A 20249-nucleotide genomic window follows, 5' to 3' on the forward strand; every position below is an offset into this window, starting at 1 on the left:
AATTTATACCTAGTATGTGGCAGATGCAGGATTGAGGCCTAGGTAGCTTGGCTTTAGAATCAAATTGGTAATAATAATGTTATAAGAATCTGAAGATCTTTCTTTAGCATACATGCACTGCATCATAAAACATATCTTTCCAATGTGCCCCCTTTTAATAAGATACTCATCAGCAAAAACATTTTAATGCAGAATGAAAGACGAAGGACTTTTAAAAATCTACAAAATCTAAACTTCCTCCGTGAAATACTTAAAATATTTATGTTGCTCCAAAATATGTCCATATCTCAGTTTCAATTACCTAATCAGTATGGAAGCAATACTGGTTAGATGAAGAGCCCAGACTAGTCAAACTCTAGTCCTCTCCAAATCTTAACATTCTAAGATTCTATGCACCAGAGAGGTAAAGGGAACATATACAGTACTTACTGAGGGGAAAAAAAAAGGAAAACAAAATTTCAAAAGTAAAAATGTTTAGCTCAGAGAAATAAAGACGGTTTGGAGCCATACGTGGCAGATTATTCAGATGTATAAATGACCGGCATAAAAGTAACTTTATTTGAAGTTGCTTTCACGTGTTAAAATGAGGACTCATGGGAAAATGGCACAGGGAGATAAATTTCAGCTGTACTTAAACAGCATTCAAGCCATGCCTAATGAGGGAGTGTGATGAAACCAGCTGGGTGTGACTGGAGCTATAAGGATTAATCAGACATAGCCTAAACTTCAAGGAGATCACAGTCTAAAAGGGAAAAAAGATATGTGGAACTGAAAACAATGCAGCATTGGTAGTACAATCAATGGAGCTATGCACCAGATATAATAACAGAACAGAGGATGGTGAATGACCTTCACCTATAGGAGAAAAGGTCGAAAAAGTCTGGGAAAGACTTCACAAAGAAAGCAGAATTTCACTACAGAGAGAACTGGGATAGGCAGAGAAGAAGGTAGAAAATTTAATGAGGATCTCACCAGCTGCCTGGTCTCCTATAAGTCTTGGACCATATAACCCTTGACCACCTCCATTTCTACTTCTCCTCATTACTGCACCCGATCACATACAAGACCTTAACGCCACAACTGGTCTAGCATCTCCTGCTTCTCTCAGGACAGCTCCCAAAACAAAACAAAATGAAACAAAAAATCATGGTACACAATGTCTCTTCCCAGAACAAATAGCTGGGTCTTAGTAGTCATTATTAATAAAATCTTACATGTGAAGGGCACTTGTAGTGTACAGAATGCTTTCATAAATATAACAAGCTTAGAAACTTGCAGACATATCCCCATAGCAGAGGTGCCAAACAGCTGTAATCCCAGCACTATGGGAGGCCAAGACGGGCAGACTGATTTGAGTCCAGGAGTTCAAGACCAGCATGGGCAACACGGTGAAACCCCATCCCTACTAAAAATTTTTTTAAAAAATTAGCCGAGCATGGTAGCATGTGTCTATAGTCCTAGCTACTCAGGAGGCTGAGGTGGAAGGACAGTTTGATCCCGGGAGCTGAAGTTGCAGTGAGCTATGATCGTGCCAGCAACGGAATGAGACCTTGTCTCAAAAGAAAAAAAAAGAACTTCCGAACAGGTGTGTTGGAAATGGGTTACAAGCGAAAATGGATCACCTCCAATCTCAACTTTCTGTGCATGCCATGATGTGCAAAAGGTGGGAAGAACTGCCAGGACTTATTTATCTTAATAACAAAGGGCATCAACTGTCTAAGGTCTGTGCCTGAAATCTTCCACCTCTGCCCACCCCCTACTAATTGATGGCATGTACAACGTAACTGGGGAAAGGCGAGTGGCCTTCAAGGTTAACTTACAAAATTTTTGCAGTCTTTCACCTCCAAGAGAGTACTGGATCACAGGGAGTTATATAGCGGAGCCTCCCTGATTCACAAGGCACTTACTCTAAATTTCATTTGTATTCTGAAGCAATAGGACCTTCATAATGGTAAACAGAGATTGTGTGGCTCCCAGTCAGCCACACAATCATGTGGGTAAATAACAATAGAGTGAATTAAATGCATTTCTGACTTACCATATTTTCAACTTACAATGGGTTTACTGGGACATAACCCATCATAAGTCAAGAAATATCTGTACTCACAATAATGCCTTTTGTTGGCTATAATTAACCATAATTTATCACATATTTCCAAATGGCTGAAGGAGATTTGAAATGTTACCAACACAAGGAAATGATAAATGTTTGGGGTAATGGATATCCTAATTACCCTGATTTGATCATTACATGTTGTATCCATGTAGCAAAATATCAAATGTACCCCATAAATATGTACAGTAATAAATAAATAATACATACATACATGAATTTTAAAAAGAAATGTATTTCATCTTTTCAGGAAAAATTGCATTGAATATAATCTGTTCTTAGAAGGCACGTACAAAGAAGTTTTAATAGATTAGAACATCAAAATCCTGTCTACTTTTCAGTGAGAGTTCAGATTCCAGAAGACATTGAAAAATGAAGCTTTGGGCCAGGCACGGTGACTCACGCCTGTAATTCCAGCACTTTGGGAGTTCGAAGCAGGAGGATGGATTGAGGCCACGAGTTCAAGACCAGTCTGGGCAACAAAGTGAGACCTCATCTCTACAAAAAATAAAAAAATTAGCCAGGTGTGGTAGTGTGTGCCTGTAGTCCCAGTTATTCAGGAGGCTGAGACAGAAGGATTGCATGAGCCTAGGCGATCACTTGAGCCTAGCAAGGGTGAAGTGAGCCATGATCATGCCACTGCACTGCAGTCTGTGCAACAGAATGAGACACTTTCTCCAAAACAAAAACAAAACAAAACAAAACAAAAAAAGTGAAGCTTTACCTAGCAGTTGAATATAGTGTCGAAAGCAAGGACTCTGAAGTCAGGCTACTTAGATTGAAAATCTTGGAACTATCCCTTAATATATTACCTAGAACAGGTTATTTAATTTTTCAATGGCTCCCTATCTGTAAAATGTGGGCAACAATGGAACCTACTTTAAAGGGATGTTGGGGATTAACAAAGCTAATACATGCGACCTGAGTAATATAATGCCTGGCACAGTAAACAGGCAATATATGTTAATTACAGGTACTGCTGTTGTTATTTTATTTTCTTCTGGAATTAAGCCTTCAACTTCAGGCATTCCTTGGCAAGGATTAGATTTGCTTCACTAAGCAACATAATCCTGGATCTGAAACACATCAATTCCTTATTCAAGGGGCAAATTGAGGGACCAAGAAGCAAAACAGCTAACAATTTGTGGGCAGCATTCAGAACCAACTGACTGCCGCCAGCTGATGTGGGAAGAACATGGAAAGAACAGAGCTGGAAAAAAAAACAAACGCATTCCATTCAGGAAAGTCACAGTGAGCCATAGGATGGAATCCACAGTAAGACCTGACCCTGAGGGCTGTGCCAGAGAGACAGGGGTCTACTTCTTCACAGCAGGCCAGGCTCCCCTTGCCAACCCTACCTACTAGCTAACACCTGGGAGGAGGGAACTTATTGCTGCTTGGCAATGGCATAACTGCCTGATAAGACCACTTAACAGAGAAAGGAACTCAGCTCCTACCTTAGCTGCAAACTGGAAAGTGGGAGTTTTCTAAAAAGCAGAAAAATAAAGTTGGAACAGAGAAACTGCCAAGTCAGATAGCAGGCGGCTGGCACACAGGTATGATTATTTTGAGAGTACCTAAACAGATAAATGAGTATGAGTTTTACAGCTACAGATTACTGAAGGCTATATAATAAAGGTTTTGGTGTAAAGTACACACTAGTTGCTTGAAAAATTGGATGTGTCCACAAAGAAAAATCAGTAGGGAAAGAAAAGATAAACTCTCAAAGAATGTTTTTATATTGGGGTTGAAAATCTATAAATCTCCTAATTGTACTTACATATGAAAATTATAACAAATAAAGAAGAAAACTTCCAACATGTTACCAAGAGACCATGTATTTCCTCAGTTTGCCTGTTCTACACAGAATTCTTTTATCTTCCAAAGAGCATGATTTTGTAAATTGACATTCTAATACTAATTAAACATCACACTGTGTCAACTATGCTACTAAAGAGATACAGATTGTGAGAGTCCTTAATTTCCCTACTCAAGACATTCCCATTCAACAAATTCTTCTTTTTCAATTGGCATGTGGTAGGAAAAAAATTAAATTTAGATCATGCCAAATTTAAAGTCATAGTTCTTTATTATTCATTCTATAAGAGGAAAAATTACTATTTCCCCCTTTTAGTTCTCACCTCTAAAAAACACAGTTCTTTTTAAGTCAACTCATTTTTGTAAGCACAATAATGTTCATAGTGAATGAAGCTGAAAAAAATAGTGGTTTCTTCACAACAGGCAATAATTCACTTGCATATTCTGACACCATATTTGCAAGCAAGATAAGGCAACAGAGTAAAATACAATGAACTAAGGGACAGTTCAGCATTAAGATCAAAACAAACCACGCTTCCCCATCAGAAATAAATGCCCTATAGTAGATAGTAGGGATTCAGGGATATGCCAGGACAAATGGACAGTTCAAGAAAGGACTACTTAGGAGGGAAATGCAAAGATCACAAGGGCTCAGATTCTTCCCAAATGAGAAACAGCATCGCCTTGCACTGGTATGCAGATGAACAGACATAACCTCAAAGAATATAGTGAGCAGACTGTATGCTTTTTAGAAGGAAAGAGAAAATATTATAGTTTGAAGAAAAGCTTATTTTTTTTAATTTAAGGAAAGAGCTCTATTTCTCTTAGAAATGTCTTTAAAATTTAGGCAGACATCAAACATTTCATTATTGTAAGCTTTTTTCAGTGGGGTTATGTTTTTATACTAACTTCTGTAGCAAAATTTTTATTCTCTGTTTTTATGACAATGCTTATCTACTCTAGAACATTCTCAGCTCAGCTCTGCAACTATTTTATGGTCTAGATCTGTAAAGGGTAATACAGTAGGTACCAGTCACATGTAACTATCCAGACTGATGTGCTATAAATGTAAAATATATACCAGATTTCAAAGATAGTAATATAAAAAAGAATTAAACTATCTCCCTGATACATTTTTATATTGATTACATGTAGAAATTATAATATTTTAGATATACTAGGCTAAACAAAAGATATTAAAACTAATTTCACCTTTTTACCTTTTTAATATGATTATTCAAAAATTATAAATAATACACGTGGCCCTCTTTCTATTGGATGGCACTGATCTAGATAATGCCAATAAGCTACATAATTAATCTACCAGTTAAAGGAGGTATTCCTTGAAAATGACTTCTGAAATCATTGACTTGATATTGAGAATTGCCAACTATCTATCTCACAGAAACTTGGCCCAAGTTACAAGGCTCTCAATGCTCAAAACACTGCCTTGGGAGAAAATCTCAAACAAAGTCTCAAAAGTTATATTCTAGGAGCTCAATTTAATTCAATTTTTAAAATGTCTTTTGAGCAACTGACTGGTTTACTACACTGCCCTTGTGTGCAGCCATTCCCAGGAGGGCTTCTTTCAGAGAATTAAGTCTTGCAGCCTTAAGACAGCAGTTCCCAAACTGTTTGGTCTCAGGACTCCTTCTCTTAAAAGTTAGGAGAACCTTCAAAGAAGTTTTGATTATGTGAGTAATATCTTTCAACATCTGCTTAGAAATCAAATTACAAATCAGAAATTAAGACAAAAATTTAAGAGACAAGTGTATACAACCACACATCTCCTTGGTCATCAGAGTAACTGCAGCATCACACACAGCATAGTCTCTAGAAATCTCTATTTTATAATTGTGAGAAAGTATGAATGAAAAGTGAAAATAATGTTGTGGCATTTTTATAAAAAAAGTTTTGACCTAGGGGACCCACTGAAACAGTATTGGAGACTATGGGGTCCCTGAATCAAACTCTGAGAACAACTGCCCTTAAAGCATCACTGTATGTAATGAAATGAATTCTCTTCAATGCATCTAGAATAGTACCGTGTTTGGGAGAACTGAGAAAACAGTCACTCAATTTTCTTTTTCTATAGGGCATAATGCTTTCACAGGACCCAGCCAAGAATGGCTGGCTAGAAAGGAACTTAAGTACCTTTGGAATCAGTCTTAATGAAAAAACATTTTCATTTAAAATTTACTAAAAAATACAATTGTCATCAGAAAACAAATCTAAAAGAACCCCAAACCAACACAAGCTAGACTCTTGAATGCAACCTGTTACACATTAAATGGCCATGATTAATAACGTGCCGCATGATCAAGGTCAGGATGTAGGCTGGCCACATTCTTGGGAAGATCCTAACATCTGTACCATTGCCCAGGCTGGAGTGCAGTGACATGACCATAGCTTGCTGCAGCCTCAACCTTCTGGGCTGAAGCTATCCTCTCACCTCAGCCTTCTGAGTAGCTGGGACTACAGGGACACACTATCACACCTGGATAATATATTTTTTTAAATTTTCTGTAGTGACGAGGTCTCACTATGTTGCCCAGGGTGGTCTCAATGGATCCTCCCACCTCAGCCTCCGAAAGTTCTGGGGTTACAGGCAAGAGCCACCACACCTGGCTTCCAATTTTTTAATTGAAGTCTATATTTCAGCTTGAAACAATTAGTCAAATCAAGAACTAAGCGGCAAAACAGGGACATATATTTGAAAAGAACAGGTTAGTCTATTCATCATACACACCAATCACAACTGTTTCTGGGAAAATATGCAGCTGTCAAGACTAAGGAATGGCAGGGATGCAAGGATGCTAGCCAACTTGAGACAAAAGGACTCAACATGGCCAGCAAAGATAAGGGTCAGGCAGCTTTCAATAACTCCACAGAAAGTAGTTAACAACTATACTTTAAAATGTATAGCGGGCTGGGCACGGTGGCTCATGCCTGTAATCCCAGCACTTTGGGAGGCCGAGGTGGGCAGATCACTTGAGGTCAGGAGCTTGAGACCAGCCTGGCCAATATGGTGAAATCCCGCCTCTACTAAAAATACAAAAATTAGCCAGGCGTGGTAGTGGGCACCTGTAATCCCAGCTACTTGGGAGGCTGAGGCAGGGAGAATCGCTTGAATCCAGGAGGCAGAGGTTGCAGTGAGCCTAGATCACGCAGCCGCACTCCAGCCTGGGCAACAAGAGCGAAACTCCATCTTAATAATAATAATAATAATGATAATAATAATAATAAATGTATAGTGCTTTTTAGGTGAGCGGTTGAACTTTTATTTCTCTGCCCTCTAGGCTGTACTGAATGGTGACTGTAAAACAGTTCATGCATTTCCAATGTCTGGATAGAGAATGGAAAGTTTACTAAAAGTGGGAAAATAAGTTGGAAAATGGCATACTGTGCAAAATTAGTAAATGGTATCTGAAGCAAAGCAAGTTTTCTATGATTACTTGAAATTCAAGACATAGAAGAGAAATTTTTAAAGACAAAAAGAAAATGATTTCTCAGTTCCAGTAATTCCCATATGGTTGACATTCACCCTCTCAGAAAACAGAGGCCTATGGGTGTCTCCAATATTATGAGCAACTCTCTCAGACATACTGACATGATACTTATCGTTGCAAAGTGCCAACAATGTTTTATAGTTAAATCAACTCTTGTCCTACAGGTTTATCCCTTAAATGTATTCAACAAAAAAAAAAAATTTTTTTAAAGAGTGGAGGAAAAGACAGAGTTGACAATAAAAATGAAGCCCAGTCAGGATTATTCACAAAATATAGGTATTCAATTTTCTAGTCTCAAGTGTTTATTTCAGATTGACCAAATTGCACAAGTTTAAGAGGGAGATACTCAGAATGGGATTGATGGCTTAATTTGAAGGCTAAGGAGCTGTTGAAAGGATGCCTCAAAGCCCTAAAAAATGAGATGGAAGAGGTCAGGTGCAGGACTCACACCTGTAATCCTAGCACTTTGGGAGGCTGAAGGGGGCAGATCACTTGAAGTCAGGAGTTCAAGACCAGCCTGTCTAATATTGGAAAAAAGCCATTTCTACTATAAATAAATAAATAAATAAATATATATATATATATATATGCCAGGCATGGTGGTGCATGCCTGTAGTCCCAGCTACTTGGGAGGCTGAGGCAGGAGAATCGCTTGAACCTGGGAAGTGGAGGTTGCAGTGAGCCGAGATTACACCACTACATTCCAGCCTGGGCGACAGAGCAAGACTCCGTCTCAAAAAAAAAAAAAAAAGAGAGGGAAGAGCAGGAAAGAAGACGACGGGCAGAAAGAGAATTTAGGACAAACAGGAAACGCTGTGAATAGAGAGAAAGGATTGGGCAGAAAAGTATTAGGGATATGGGGAAGAAAAGGGCAAAAGCTAAATGGTTTAACAAGGCAGTTCTAATAGTTTAAAGTGGCAACCAAAGAACATTATCTAAGAAAGTGATATAATGACAAAATAGGCCAGGCCCGGTGGCTCATGCTGTAATCCCAGGAGTTTGAGACAAGCCTGTGCAACACAGCAAGACCCCCATCTCTACAAAAATTTTTTTTAAAGTATCCAGCCATGATGGCATATGCCGGTAGTCCTAGTGCTCAGGAGACTGAGGTGGGAAGATGGTTTGAGTCCAAGAGATCAAGGCTACAGTGGGCTGTGATCATGCCACTGTACTCCAGCCTGGGCAAGAGGGAGACCCTGTTTCAAAAAATAAAACTATAAAAATAGTAAGAATAACAATACAGGTTGAATATCCCTTATCCAAAACATTATGTTTCATATACACCTTATACACATAGCTTGAAGGTAATTTTACACAATATTTTAAATAATCTTGTGCATTTTTTAAAAGTTTGTATTAAGTGCTTATGCACAGAATTTTCCACATGGTGTCATGTCGGCACTCAAGGAGTTTCAGATTTGGGGACATTTTTTATTTTTGAATTAGGGGTGTTCAACCTGTAACTGTTACAGAAATGTTTTGAAATTTAAAAAAAGAAGTAGTTATTTACAAAGAAAAATGTAAAAGTTATGGTGGGAAATTAAACTATAAAAAATGAAATTTTGCACTTTCAGAGGCTGAGGTGGGTGGATTGCCTGGGGTCAGGAGTTCAAGATCAGTCTGGCCAATATGGTGAAACCCCGTCTCTACTAAAAACACACACACACACAAAATTAGCCAAGCGTGGTGGTGTGGGCCTGTAGTCCCAGCTGCTTGGGAGGCTGAGGCAGGAGAATTGCTTGAACCAGGAAGGTGGAGGTTGCAGTGAGCCAAGATAGTGCCACTGCACTCCAGCCTGGGCGACAGAGTGAGACTCTGTCTCAAAAAAAAAAAATAAGGAAAAGAAAAGAAGAAAAGAAATTTTAGTCCCAGGACAGAAAGACAGGAGGAAATAACTTGGTAATATGGCCTAAATAAGAGGTTGTAAGGAGACAAAAAGCTGAATAAATTTCAAGATGAATTTTCTTTTTTTTTTTTTTTTTTTTGAGACGGAGTCTCGCTGTGTGGCCCAGGCTGGAGTGCAGTGGCCGGATCTCAGCTCAATGCAAGCTCCGCCTCCCGGGTTCACACCATTCTCCTGCCTCAGCCTCCCGAGTAGCTGGGACTACAGGCGCCTGCCACCTCGCCCGGCTAGTTTTTTTGTATTTTTTTAGTAGAGACGGGGTTTCACCGTGTCAGCCAGGATGGTCTCGATCTCCTGACCTCGTGATCCGCCCGTCTCGGCCTCCCAAAGTGCTGGGATTACAGGCTTGAGCCACCGCGCCCGCCTCGAGATGAATTTTCTTAATGAGTACATGCTACTCTTTCCTGGAATGCCAATTCACAGGTAAAAATAACACAGACTCACAGGACTGTACTCCTCCCAAGAACAGCATTTGTCAAGAAGCCTGTGCACTGTTAAGCACATTTAGATGTAGAACCTAGAACGCTCAAAGACTTAAAGCTCCAGCTGAAAAGAGAGCTGAACTCAACTGGCATAACATAATTTTCTTAAACTTCCCCTATGGAGATTTATTATAGTGGGTATCTTGCTAACCTTACAATGGTAGTGCTGTTCCTGTTGAACAAAATCAGCAACAGTTCATGTTTTAAATTACATTAATATGCCCCCAAGGACTAATAACACAGTCTGTGTGAAGTAGAAGGTGAGTGAACCAAGGAAACAGAAAACAGCTGAAAAATTGTCCTAAATCCCTCATCTCTTGACATCTCCCAATTATTTGACAATGAAAACTAAAGAAAAACAGGAAGCAATATCTGTTTTCAGAAAGCATTGCATCCTCCTATTTCTGAAAGTCTCACTTGTAATGCATCCTCAGATGTCAGCAGTGTGCTCATTGTTTGTCAAGAGGTGCACTGCTGTGTAATCATGCATTTCTAGTCTGGATGTTTATGATACCAGGCTATCGTCCCTGAGCAGCCTGGAGGAAGAAGCCAGCCTCCCCGGGCCCATCAGGAACACGGCACAAACTACCTTCCAAGGGGTTTTCCTAAGGATAGGTGCACACTACCAGAGATGACAGATAATGCCCCTCTGGGATTCCTTCAAAATGGAATGTTTTGTGTGATAGCTTTTGCATTTATTCCAGTTTCAACGAGTTCCTTATATTTAGTAATCATCACATTTTCAAGTCAAACAAATGTTATTCCCTTAATGAATGTTTGCATTTCATGTGATGAATAGTGTAATTTAAGTAACTTAAATCAATCTCTGGAAGTCTAATAGTAAACATTAATTAATTCTTAAATTTCTGGGGGTTTTTTTGTTTGTTTTTTTGTTTGTTTTTTGAGATGGAGTCTTGCTCTGTCACCCAGGCTGAAGTACAGTGGCGCCATCTTGGCTCACTGCAACCTCCACCTCCTGGGTTCAGGCAATTCTCCTGCCTCAGCCTCCTGAGTAGCTGGGACTACAGGCGTGTGCCACTATGCCTGGCTCATTTTTTGTATTTTTAGTAGAGACAGGGTTTCACCATGCTGGCCAGGCTGGTCTCAAACTCCTGATCTCGTGATCCACCCACCTTCGCCTCCCAAAGTGCTGGGATTACAGGCGTGAGCTACGGTGCCCGGCCAAATTTCTGATATTTATTTTAAAGGTGGTAAGGGGACAACTGATAAACAACACTGCCATAGAAAAAACTGAGAATGTTCCACTGAAATATAAAATTATTATATGGGTTAGACATAGCCACATTAGATGTCAAAAGAAAGCTACATGAAGTATATGCTTAATATAACAGAGTTAACATTGAACAAGATTGTTTGGGATTCCTGCAGCAGGATTACAGACATTCTAAATACTGACCTTCTCTGATGGTCCTAAATTTGCATTAGAGTACAAGTGTAGAATTTCAAAAAGATGCTAAGGTAAAATCAAGGATTTTATGTAAAGGAAATTGTCGTAACTGTGTATCAATTCATTAAAGTATTGAGTATAGTTAATAACATTGAGGGTTTTTTAAAACCATTAAAAACATCCATAATTTAAGTAAAATCAAACTATTATACTATTAGCCCCTCTTTTATGTCTTAATGACAACACTACTTTTAAGCCAATTAACATGATCCCTAATTCATTGCCAATGAGACCCAAAAGAATCTCCAGGTATCAGAAATAGTTTCACTTAAGATACACAGATGGCCGGGTGTGGTGGCTCACGCCTGTGAGCACTTTGGGAGGTCGAGGCAGTCGGATTACGAGGTCAGGAGATAGAGACCATCCTGGCTAACATGGTGAAACCCCATCTCTACTAAAAATACAAAAAAGTAGCTGGGTGTGGTGGCAGGTGCCTGTAGTACCAGCTACTTGAGAGGCCGAGGCAAGAGAATGGTGTGAACCCGGAAGGCGGAGCTCACAGTGAGCCAAAATGGCGCCACTGCACTCCAGCCTGGGTAGCAGAGCAAGACTCCGTCTCAAAAAAAAAAACAAACAAAAAAAGACACATTTGCATAAATACTGTTTTAGGAAAATAAGAGACCATAAGTAACACCTCCCCACCAAAAAATCACAAGGAATGCGATTTATGAGATGAGAAAATGAAAATATAGAGAGCTAGAAGGAAGTAAAATGTTAATTGATAATGTCGTACAAAAACTAATTATCCCTCCATATTTAAAAGTCTTTGTGCAATTTTCCTGAGGCCTCTGGGTCACAGGTTTCTTGATAGATCAAGTTGGCATTTTTTGAAACTAAGAGATCAAGCTGGCATTTTTTGAAACTAAGTAAAAAAAAAAAATGGGATTTTTTTTTCAATGAATCAAATATACTTTTCTGGGTAGAAAACAGCACAGAATAAGGAACTCAGTGTGCAGGAAGGATATAAAAATGATCATATATAGCAGTAGAAACTTTTTCCCTCTGAACAAAATCACATACAAACCCTAATACATAAGAGAGAAAAAAGAGTACCCATCCTGGTTAAACTTGAGTAGAGGGTTCAGAGACAGACAAAACTTTTTAGAAGCCTAGGGCTCTGCAGAACAGTTTTGAAATCATCGTGACAGCAAAAAGAGGAACGGAGTGGGTGCTGAGATTGAGAGTTCAATTTCCAGCTGTATCTCTAAGATATGTTTGTGACCTTGGGAAAATCACTTTACCCCTTTAATCCTCAATGTTTTCATCTATTACATGACTTGAAAGCAGAGGTATCGGCTGGGCACAGTGGCTCACACCTGCAATCTCAGCACTTTGAGAGGCCAAGGTGAGATGACTGCTTCAGCCCAGGGGCTTCAGACCAGCCTGGGCAACACAGTGGAATCCTGTCTCTACAAAAAAAAATTTTTAATTGGTCGGGCATGTCAACATGTGCCTGTAGTCCTAGCATTTTGGGAGGCTGGGGAAGAAGAACTGCTTGAGCTCCGGAGGTCATGGCTGCAGTGAGTTGTGATCAATCCACTACACCCCTAGCCTAAGTGACAGAGTGAGACCCTGACTATAAAAAAGAAAGAGACTGAGTGAGAGAGAGAGAGAGAAAGAGAGAGAGAGAGAGAAAGCAGGCAAGCAGAGTTATCAAGATAAGGTTCTCACTGTGCCAATTCCTAATTCAAACTCTGGGAGACTCAGGTTTTGACTTTTTTAAGTTTTCAAATTGACATTTAAGTTCTTAAGAGTTCATTCACATAAATCAGAATCACTACTAGTCATATAACTCTCAATCTTGGATAGTTAAAGAAATCAGGCCATTTAGTTTTAGTTATTATTCTTTTATTTTCTCTTATCTGTTTATTACTTATTTATTTTTGTAAAGATGAGGTCTCGCTATAGTCCAGGCTGCTCTCAAACTCCTGGGCTCAGGCAATCCTCCTGCCTCAGCCTCCCAAAGTGCTGGGATAACAGGCACGAGCCACCATGCCCGGCTGTATTTGTTATTTCTTTTAGAGACAGGGTCTTGCTTGTTGACCACGCTGGAGTGCAACGATATGATAATAGCTCACTGGAACCTCAAACTGCTGGCCTCAAGCAATCCTCCGCCTCAGCCTCCTGAGTGGTTAGGACTACAGGCGTGTACTACCATGCCCAGCTAAATTAATTTTTTTAAGAAAAGGGGACTTGCTCTCTTGCCCAGGCTGATCTGGAACTCCTGGCCTCAAGCAATCCTCCCACCTCAGGCTCCCAAAGCACTGGGGTTACTGGCATGAGTCACCACGCCTAGCCCTAAGTCATCTAGTTTTACAGTGTTATACAATGTATGACCATATGATAATAAGCAGAAAAATGCATTTACCACATTTGAGATAACCTTGGTGAATAAGTGTTTCTTTCCTCAATTAAATACATTAAACTAAAGCATAACACCACTGTTTGCCCAGAAAAGCCTTGGCATTTGCTAATATTTTCACTATTGGTAAAGTCAATGTTTCCTACTGCTAAAACTAGGAACACTAAATAATAATATTGACATTAATTTCCATCCCACTTACAGAACAAACAATGGCAGACTAAATTAAACGGAATGTGAAGCGGGCAACAAGTAGGTCAAATTAATTAAACCGTAAATTACAACCACACCAGAAAGACATGAACACAGAACCAAGAATCCAAGTCTAAGAAATGTTGCATAATCCAGTGTCAGCCAAATTTGACGATGTTTCCATGATCAAATTTTGCGCTTAGAAATGAGAAAGTCAAAGAGTCAATTTTAGTTTGTTTTATATTTTTCGTTTTAGACTAGTTAATTCTAATATATTAAACATAAGCATAGTAAGAATAGGTAAAATATACTGAGCAGCTAATATATGCCAATGCACTAAATTTTTTTGTTACTTTTTGTAATGAAAATTTTCAAATATAAACAAAAGTAGACAGTAAAAAATAATTAAACCATCAATCAGCTTCAAGAATTATTACTTTATAGTCAATTGGTTTATCTATACCTCTACCAAGCTTCTCCAAAATCTCAATCACCATATCATTTCATCTGTAACTACTTCAATATACCTCAAACAGGAGTCCCTCTCTTTTTCTAAACATAACCATGACACCTTTACCACACTTGAAAAAAATGTAATGATAATTAAAGGCATTAACTCTCACCCCACACAAAATAGGTACTATTATTCTCATTTTACAGATGTTTCTGAGGCACACACCAGTGAAGTTTTATGTGCCCTGGATACACAGTACTGAATGGCAGAGGCAGGATTTGAAGCCAGACAGTCGAGTTCAAGAACCTGAGTCCTTCACTACATTATGTTTTGGTGCTTCTCAAAACTCAAATTTATGGTAATTAGTTGTTAAATATAAACACAGATAATTGACTAATAAAAGAACAGATGACCGACAGCATCAGACTTTAGCAAAATTTTGAAACTAGGAAAACATATCACAGTATTTCACCTATCCTCCAACTTCTTTCTTCATCCCCAGCTGCATCTTTACCTATCTTCATTTAACCTTGTACCAATTATTTTTAAAAGTAAGTTTATTCTTTTTACTATAACCAGCTCTATCAGGTTAAACTAACATTTGGGATGTACTCTGTGACTAATTTTCATCAAGACAGACTTACTGGATGCAGTCCTACTCAAAATTAAATATTCTCTTCAGAAGTCTATTATGAAATATATACACCTACTATGTACCCACAAAAAATTAAAAATAAAAATAAAAGAAGTCATGTTATGTGTGACCCCACGATGACTGGCCCCCAATGATTCTCACACACACACATAATGACAGACCTATTCATGCCTTTATGTAATATCCTCCCTTTCTTCCAAGTGGAGCTAGAGAGCTTAATGAAGTAAATGGCCATGTTAGAGAAGCCCACAGGAAAAGGAACTGTGGGTGGCATCAAAGAACTGTGGGCTGTCTCTCTAGGACCAGTCTCTCTAGGACCTCCAGCCAACAGCCAGCAAAACGCTGGGATCCTCACTTATAAAGCAATTCTACCAATAATGTGAACGATCTTGTAAGTACCTTCTTTCCCAGTTAAGCCTCCAGGTGACGATGCAGTCCATCTAATACTGTACAGCCTTCTGAGACCCTGAGCAGAGGGCTCAGCTAAGCCATGCCAGGCAGGACTCAAGACCCATGGAAACTGTAAGAGAGTAAATGTGTGCTGCTTCAAGCTGCTAAATTTGTGGCAGGTTGCTACATAGTAATAGAAAACTAACAGCTCATAGTTCTTTATAAGGTAGGCAACTCTCATCTCCAAGAAATTCTAGGCCAAGGAAATCTCTTCCATAATTTATAGTACAGAACTATAGCAGTTTCAGGCAAGAGTTCAAGCATGTGAACAAAACTAAAGCTCTTTCTTGAAAAAAGTTTTGCTTTAGCCTTACTTGTAGAGAATCCAGCAAACTCTGTGTAAACATAGGTAAGCTCTCCACTGGAAAAGTAAACATGTCAGGCTCCTTAGTTTACCAAACAAAATTACTTTTTTCGATTGCACAAAATGCTATCAAAAGCATGTGCATCTAATGACTTCCTTCCAGATAGTATATTATGAAAGGGGATGGGCGGGGGGAGAAATAACTTTACAGTGAAAAAACTTGACAAACACTACCTGAACCAGGTGATCAAGGTTAGCATCAACAGTAATAAGTCATGTTGATATTACGTGCCCTTGGTACGATGTAATGAAAATGGTACTTTACCTTGGTTATCTTACCACTCAAAACTTGTAATCCCAATCTAATCATGGCAAAGACATCAGACAAATTCCAACTGAGGGGTATTCTACAAAATACCTGACCAGTACTACTCAAAACTATTAAGGTCATCAAAAACAAGAAAAGACTGAGAAACTGTCACAGCTAAGAGAAGCCTAAGGAGACACGGCGACTAAATGGCATGTGGTATCCTGGACAAGACCCTGACACAGAAAAAGGACACTCTGGTAAAAACTAAGGGAGTTTGAGTGAAGTACGAACTTTAGTTAAAAAGGATGTACTAATATTGGTCTATTAATTATGACAAATGTATCATATTACTATAAGATAGTAAGAATAGAGGAAACTGACCATAGGGTATTTGGGACCTCTGTACTATATCTGCAATTTTTCTATACATCTAAAGCTATTCTAAAATAGTTAATTTCAAACATCAAAATGGAATGCTCTGCTCTTCTGGCACTACATTCAAATTCAGTCTTAAATTGTTTTGTTAGGAAACTTCTATTTAATGTTGGAGATACCAGACTAAACAACAGCTTTCTGGCCGGGCGCAGTGGCTCATGCCTGTAATCCCAACACTTTGGGAGGCTGAGGCGGATGGATCACGAGGTCAGGAGTTCAAGACCAGCCTGGCCAAGATGGTGAAACCCCCTCTCTACTAAAGATACAAAAAATTAGCCAGGTGTGGTGGCGCACACCTGTAATCCCAGCTACTCTGGAGGCTGAGGCAGGAGAATCACTTGAACCTGGGAAGCCGAGGTTGCAGTGAGCCAAGATCACGCCACTGCACTCCAGCCTGGGCAACAGACTTAGACTCCATCTCAAAAACAAAACAAAACAAAACAAAACAAAACAAAACAAACAAAAAACAACTTTCTGCTGTCAGTTCAAGTAACCAGAACGCTTAACAAACAACATTCTTCACTAGACTCACTAGACCTATATCCAGAGTCAAAATGGATTTCCATATAAAGAACACTTTGGAACCCCTTTTTCTCCCCCTTTTGAAACAGGGTTTTTGTCACCCAGACTGGAGTGCAGCGGCATGATCACAGTTCACTACAGCCTCAACCTCCTGGCCTCAAGGGCTCCTCCCCAGCGACTGAGACTACAGGCATGTGCCCCCATAGTGGTTTCTGTTTGTTTGTTTGTCTGTTTGTTTTTGTAGAGACAGTGTCTTGTTATATTGTCCAGGCTGGACTCAAACTCCTGGCTTTAAGTGATCTGCCGTGGCCTCCCAAAGTGCTGGGATTACAGGTATAAGCCACCGTACCTGGCCTTGGAATTTTTAAAAAAATTTATTATTGAAGAATTTTTCTTTTAGACATAGTTTTGTGAACCTGATATCAAGTAACAGGCTATTAAGTTTTGACTTGCAGTATGGTGCTGGGAAATAGGTTTTCTCAATTGGATTTTTTCCTTTTATTTAATAATATTAGTTAAGGAATTCATGTTTTTTTGTTTGCCTGTACTGCCAGAAAGCAAAAGCTAAGTGAACTGTGGTAGCTCTAGTTAGCCTAAGTTTTCTGGTAAAATAGTATCCATCTCTCTTCTTCCCTACACTATCTGGCCCTACTTCTTTTAAATATGTTTTAATCTACTGATCTGTTAAAGACACCTGAGGCCGGGCGCGGTGGCTCAAGCCTGTAATTCCTGCACTTTGGGAGGCCGAGACGGGCGGATCACGAGGTCAGGAGATCAAGACCATCCTGGCTAACACGGTGAAACCCCGTCTCTACTAAAAAATACAAAAAACTAGCCGGGCGAGGTGGCGGGCGCCTGTAGTCCCAGCTACTCGAGAGGCTGAGGCAGGAGAATGGCATAAACCCGGGAGGCGGAACTTGCAGTGAGCTGAGATCCGGCCACGGCACTCCAGCCTGGGCGACAGAGCGAGACTTAGTCTCAAAAAAAAAAAAAAAAAGACACCTGAAACTCTTTCTGAAAGTAGACTTTTTAAAAAATTCACAAATTATTTAGCCAGAGCGAGGACATGAAATTCATTAACAAGACAAATAATCATATTAGTATTTCTCCTCAGCAAGAATTTCCCTGCTTTTCTTGTCTTCTAGTTCTTTATTTTAAAAAAAGCAGCTTTACTGAGATATTATTCACACACCAAGCAATTCACCAATGTAAAGTGTAAAATTCAGTGTGTTTTGTATATTCACAGGATAGTGCAACCATCACAATCTGAGTATTTTTGTTCCGACTAAAAGAAACCTCATACCTGTTTAGCTGTCACTCATCGTTCCCCCACTCCTATCCCTCCACCAGCCCTAGGCAACCACTAATCCACTTTCTTTCTATAAATTTGCCTATACTAAATATTTCATCTCAATGAGATCATATAATATGTGGTCCTTTCGTGATTTGCTTCTTTTACTTGACATAATGTTTTCAAGGGGCATTCACCTTGTAGCATGTATCAGTACTTCATTACTTTTATTGCCAAATAATATTCCATTGTATGGATATATTAATTTTAATTATCCATTCTTCAGTTGATAGACATTTTGGTTGTTTCTGCTTTTTGGCTATTATGAATAATGCTGCCATGAACATTGATAACATTTTTATGTGAATGTGTTTTCACTGATCTTGGGTTTAAGCCTAGCAGTTGGAACTGCTGGGTTATATGGTAATTCCACATTTAACATTTTTTGGAACATTAAACATTTTGAAGAAATAACAAAACTGCTGCATCATTTTATATTCTCTCTCACCAGCAATGCCAGAAAGTTCTACTTCCCACATATCCTAACCAACACTTGTTATTGTCCATCTTTTTTTATTACAGCCATCTTAGTGGATACGTGGTATCTCATTGTGGATTTTATTTGCACTTTCCTAATGACTTAATGATGTTGAGAATCTTTCCGTGTGTTTGTTGACCAACTGTATACATCTTGAGGGGCATTACACACTGAAATCTTTCCTCTATTTTAAATTATTAATCTTTTTACTGTTAAGTTATTAGAGTTTTTATATGTTCAGATACAAGTCCCTTATCAGATGTACGATTTGCAAACATTTTCTTCCATTCTGTGGGTTGTCTTCACTTTTCTGATGGTATTGTCTGCAGAACAAAAGTTTTTAATTTTGATGTAGTCCATTTATCTATTTTTCCCTCTGTCCCTTCTGCTTTTGGCAGTCTATTTAAGAAACCACTGCCTAACTCCAAATCAGAAAGATTTGCTCGTATGTTTTCTTCTCTTCATAAATGTGAGAGCTAAAACTATAAAACTCTATGAAAACTCTTAGAGAGTTTTGTGGTCCATTTGAAGTTAATTTCTGTGTATGGTGTAAAGCAAAGGTCCAACTTCTTTCTTTTGAACATGGATATACACTTATTTCACCACTGTTTGATGAAAAGACTCTTCTTTCTCCAATGAATTATCTCCGTAGACTTAACAAAAGTCAAATGACTATAAATGAAAGGTTTTATTTCTGAATTCTTGAATCTATCCCATTTATCTGTATGCTAGGACCACATTATCTTGCTTCTTCTAGTTCTTGATATTCCAGATATTGACAGTCATCTTCCTCTGCTAAGGCTGGTGTTTAGTAAAGCTGTGTGAGCACCCCTACAGGGCCTAGGACCCAGAACCTAGTTGTGGTGTTTTAGTAACTGTTAATGAATCAAATGAAAAGATTTCTGATTGTGGATTAGGAGAATTTTTTCAATTTTAAAAAAAGTCAATAGACAAATATTAAAAATTGTTTTGACAATAAACTATCAAATTAGCAAAATAACAACAGGTAAATATAACTAAGAAAGAAGTAAAATAAGTTACAGGGCAGAGAATGATAATGGAATAACAGTTTGGACTAGTCATCTAGCTGATTTATTAATTAATGAGAGTATATGTTTATATTCCAACTATTTCTTTTTAAAAAGGACTGAGGCGTTTACAAAAATCAAACATATAACATAAGGCAATTAAAAATAAAAAATAATAGGTATTTCATCATTATTTTCCCAAAGCCATAGAGCCTTGGGAAAAGGCCAAATATTTCCAGATCAGCAGACATGCAAAGGCTTCACTAGAATCAAGCCCACTAGCCTACAAGCAGCACACACAAAGGGAAACTTCTTTCTTCTTCCTCCCTGCCTCCCTCCCTTCCTTCCTTTTTATAGAGACAGAGTCTCGTTATGTTACCCAGAATGGTCTTGAACTCCTGGGCTCAAGGTATCC

General features: G+C 38.8%; 1 protein-coding gene and 1 long non-coding RNA gene across 12 annotated transcripts in view; both read right to left on the reverse strand.

Moving 5' to 3' along the window:
* Nucleotides 1-20249, reverse strand: part of SIK3 (SIK family kinase 3) — a 257920-nt gene that overhangs the window by 118883 nt on the left and 118788 nt on the right. For 2 of the 11 annotated variants that reach the window (XM_074015273.1, XM_074015270.1), the window contains exon 2: nucleotides 15356-15476. The exons of the other annotated variants lie outside the window; for them this stretch is intronic. The gene's annotated coding sequence lies outside the window, so the exon portion shown is untranslated. The remainder of the gene's footprint in view (nucleotides 1-15355; nucleotides 15477-20249) is intronic. 11 annotated transcript variants of the gene reach the window in all.
* Nucleotides 17366-19180, reverse strand: LOC135967130 (uncharacterized). The gene is made up of 2 exons (XR_010581016.2): nucleotides 17980-19180; nucleotides 17366-17671 (listed from the first exon to the last, which is right to left on the reverse strand). It is a non-coding gene; the product is annotated as an uncharacterized lncRNA (long non-coding RNA).

The sequence above is a fragment of the Macaca fascicularis genome, chromosome 14 (genome assembly GCF_037993035.2).
Source record: "Macaca fascicularis isolate 582-1 chromosome 14, T2T-MFA8v1.1".
Classification (NCBI taxonomy): domain Eukaryota; kingdom Metazoa; phylum Chordata; class Mammalia; order Primates; family Cercopithecidae; genus Macaca; species Macaca fascicularis.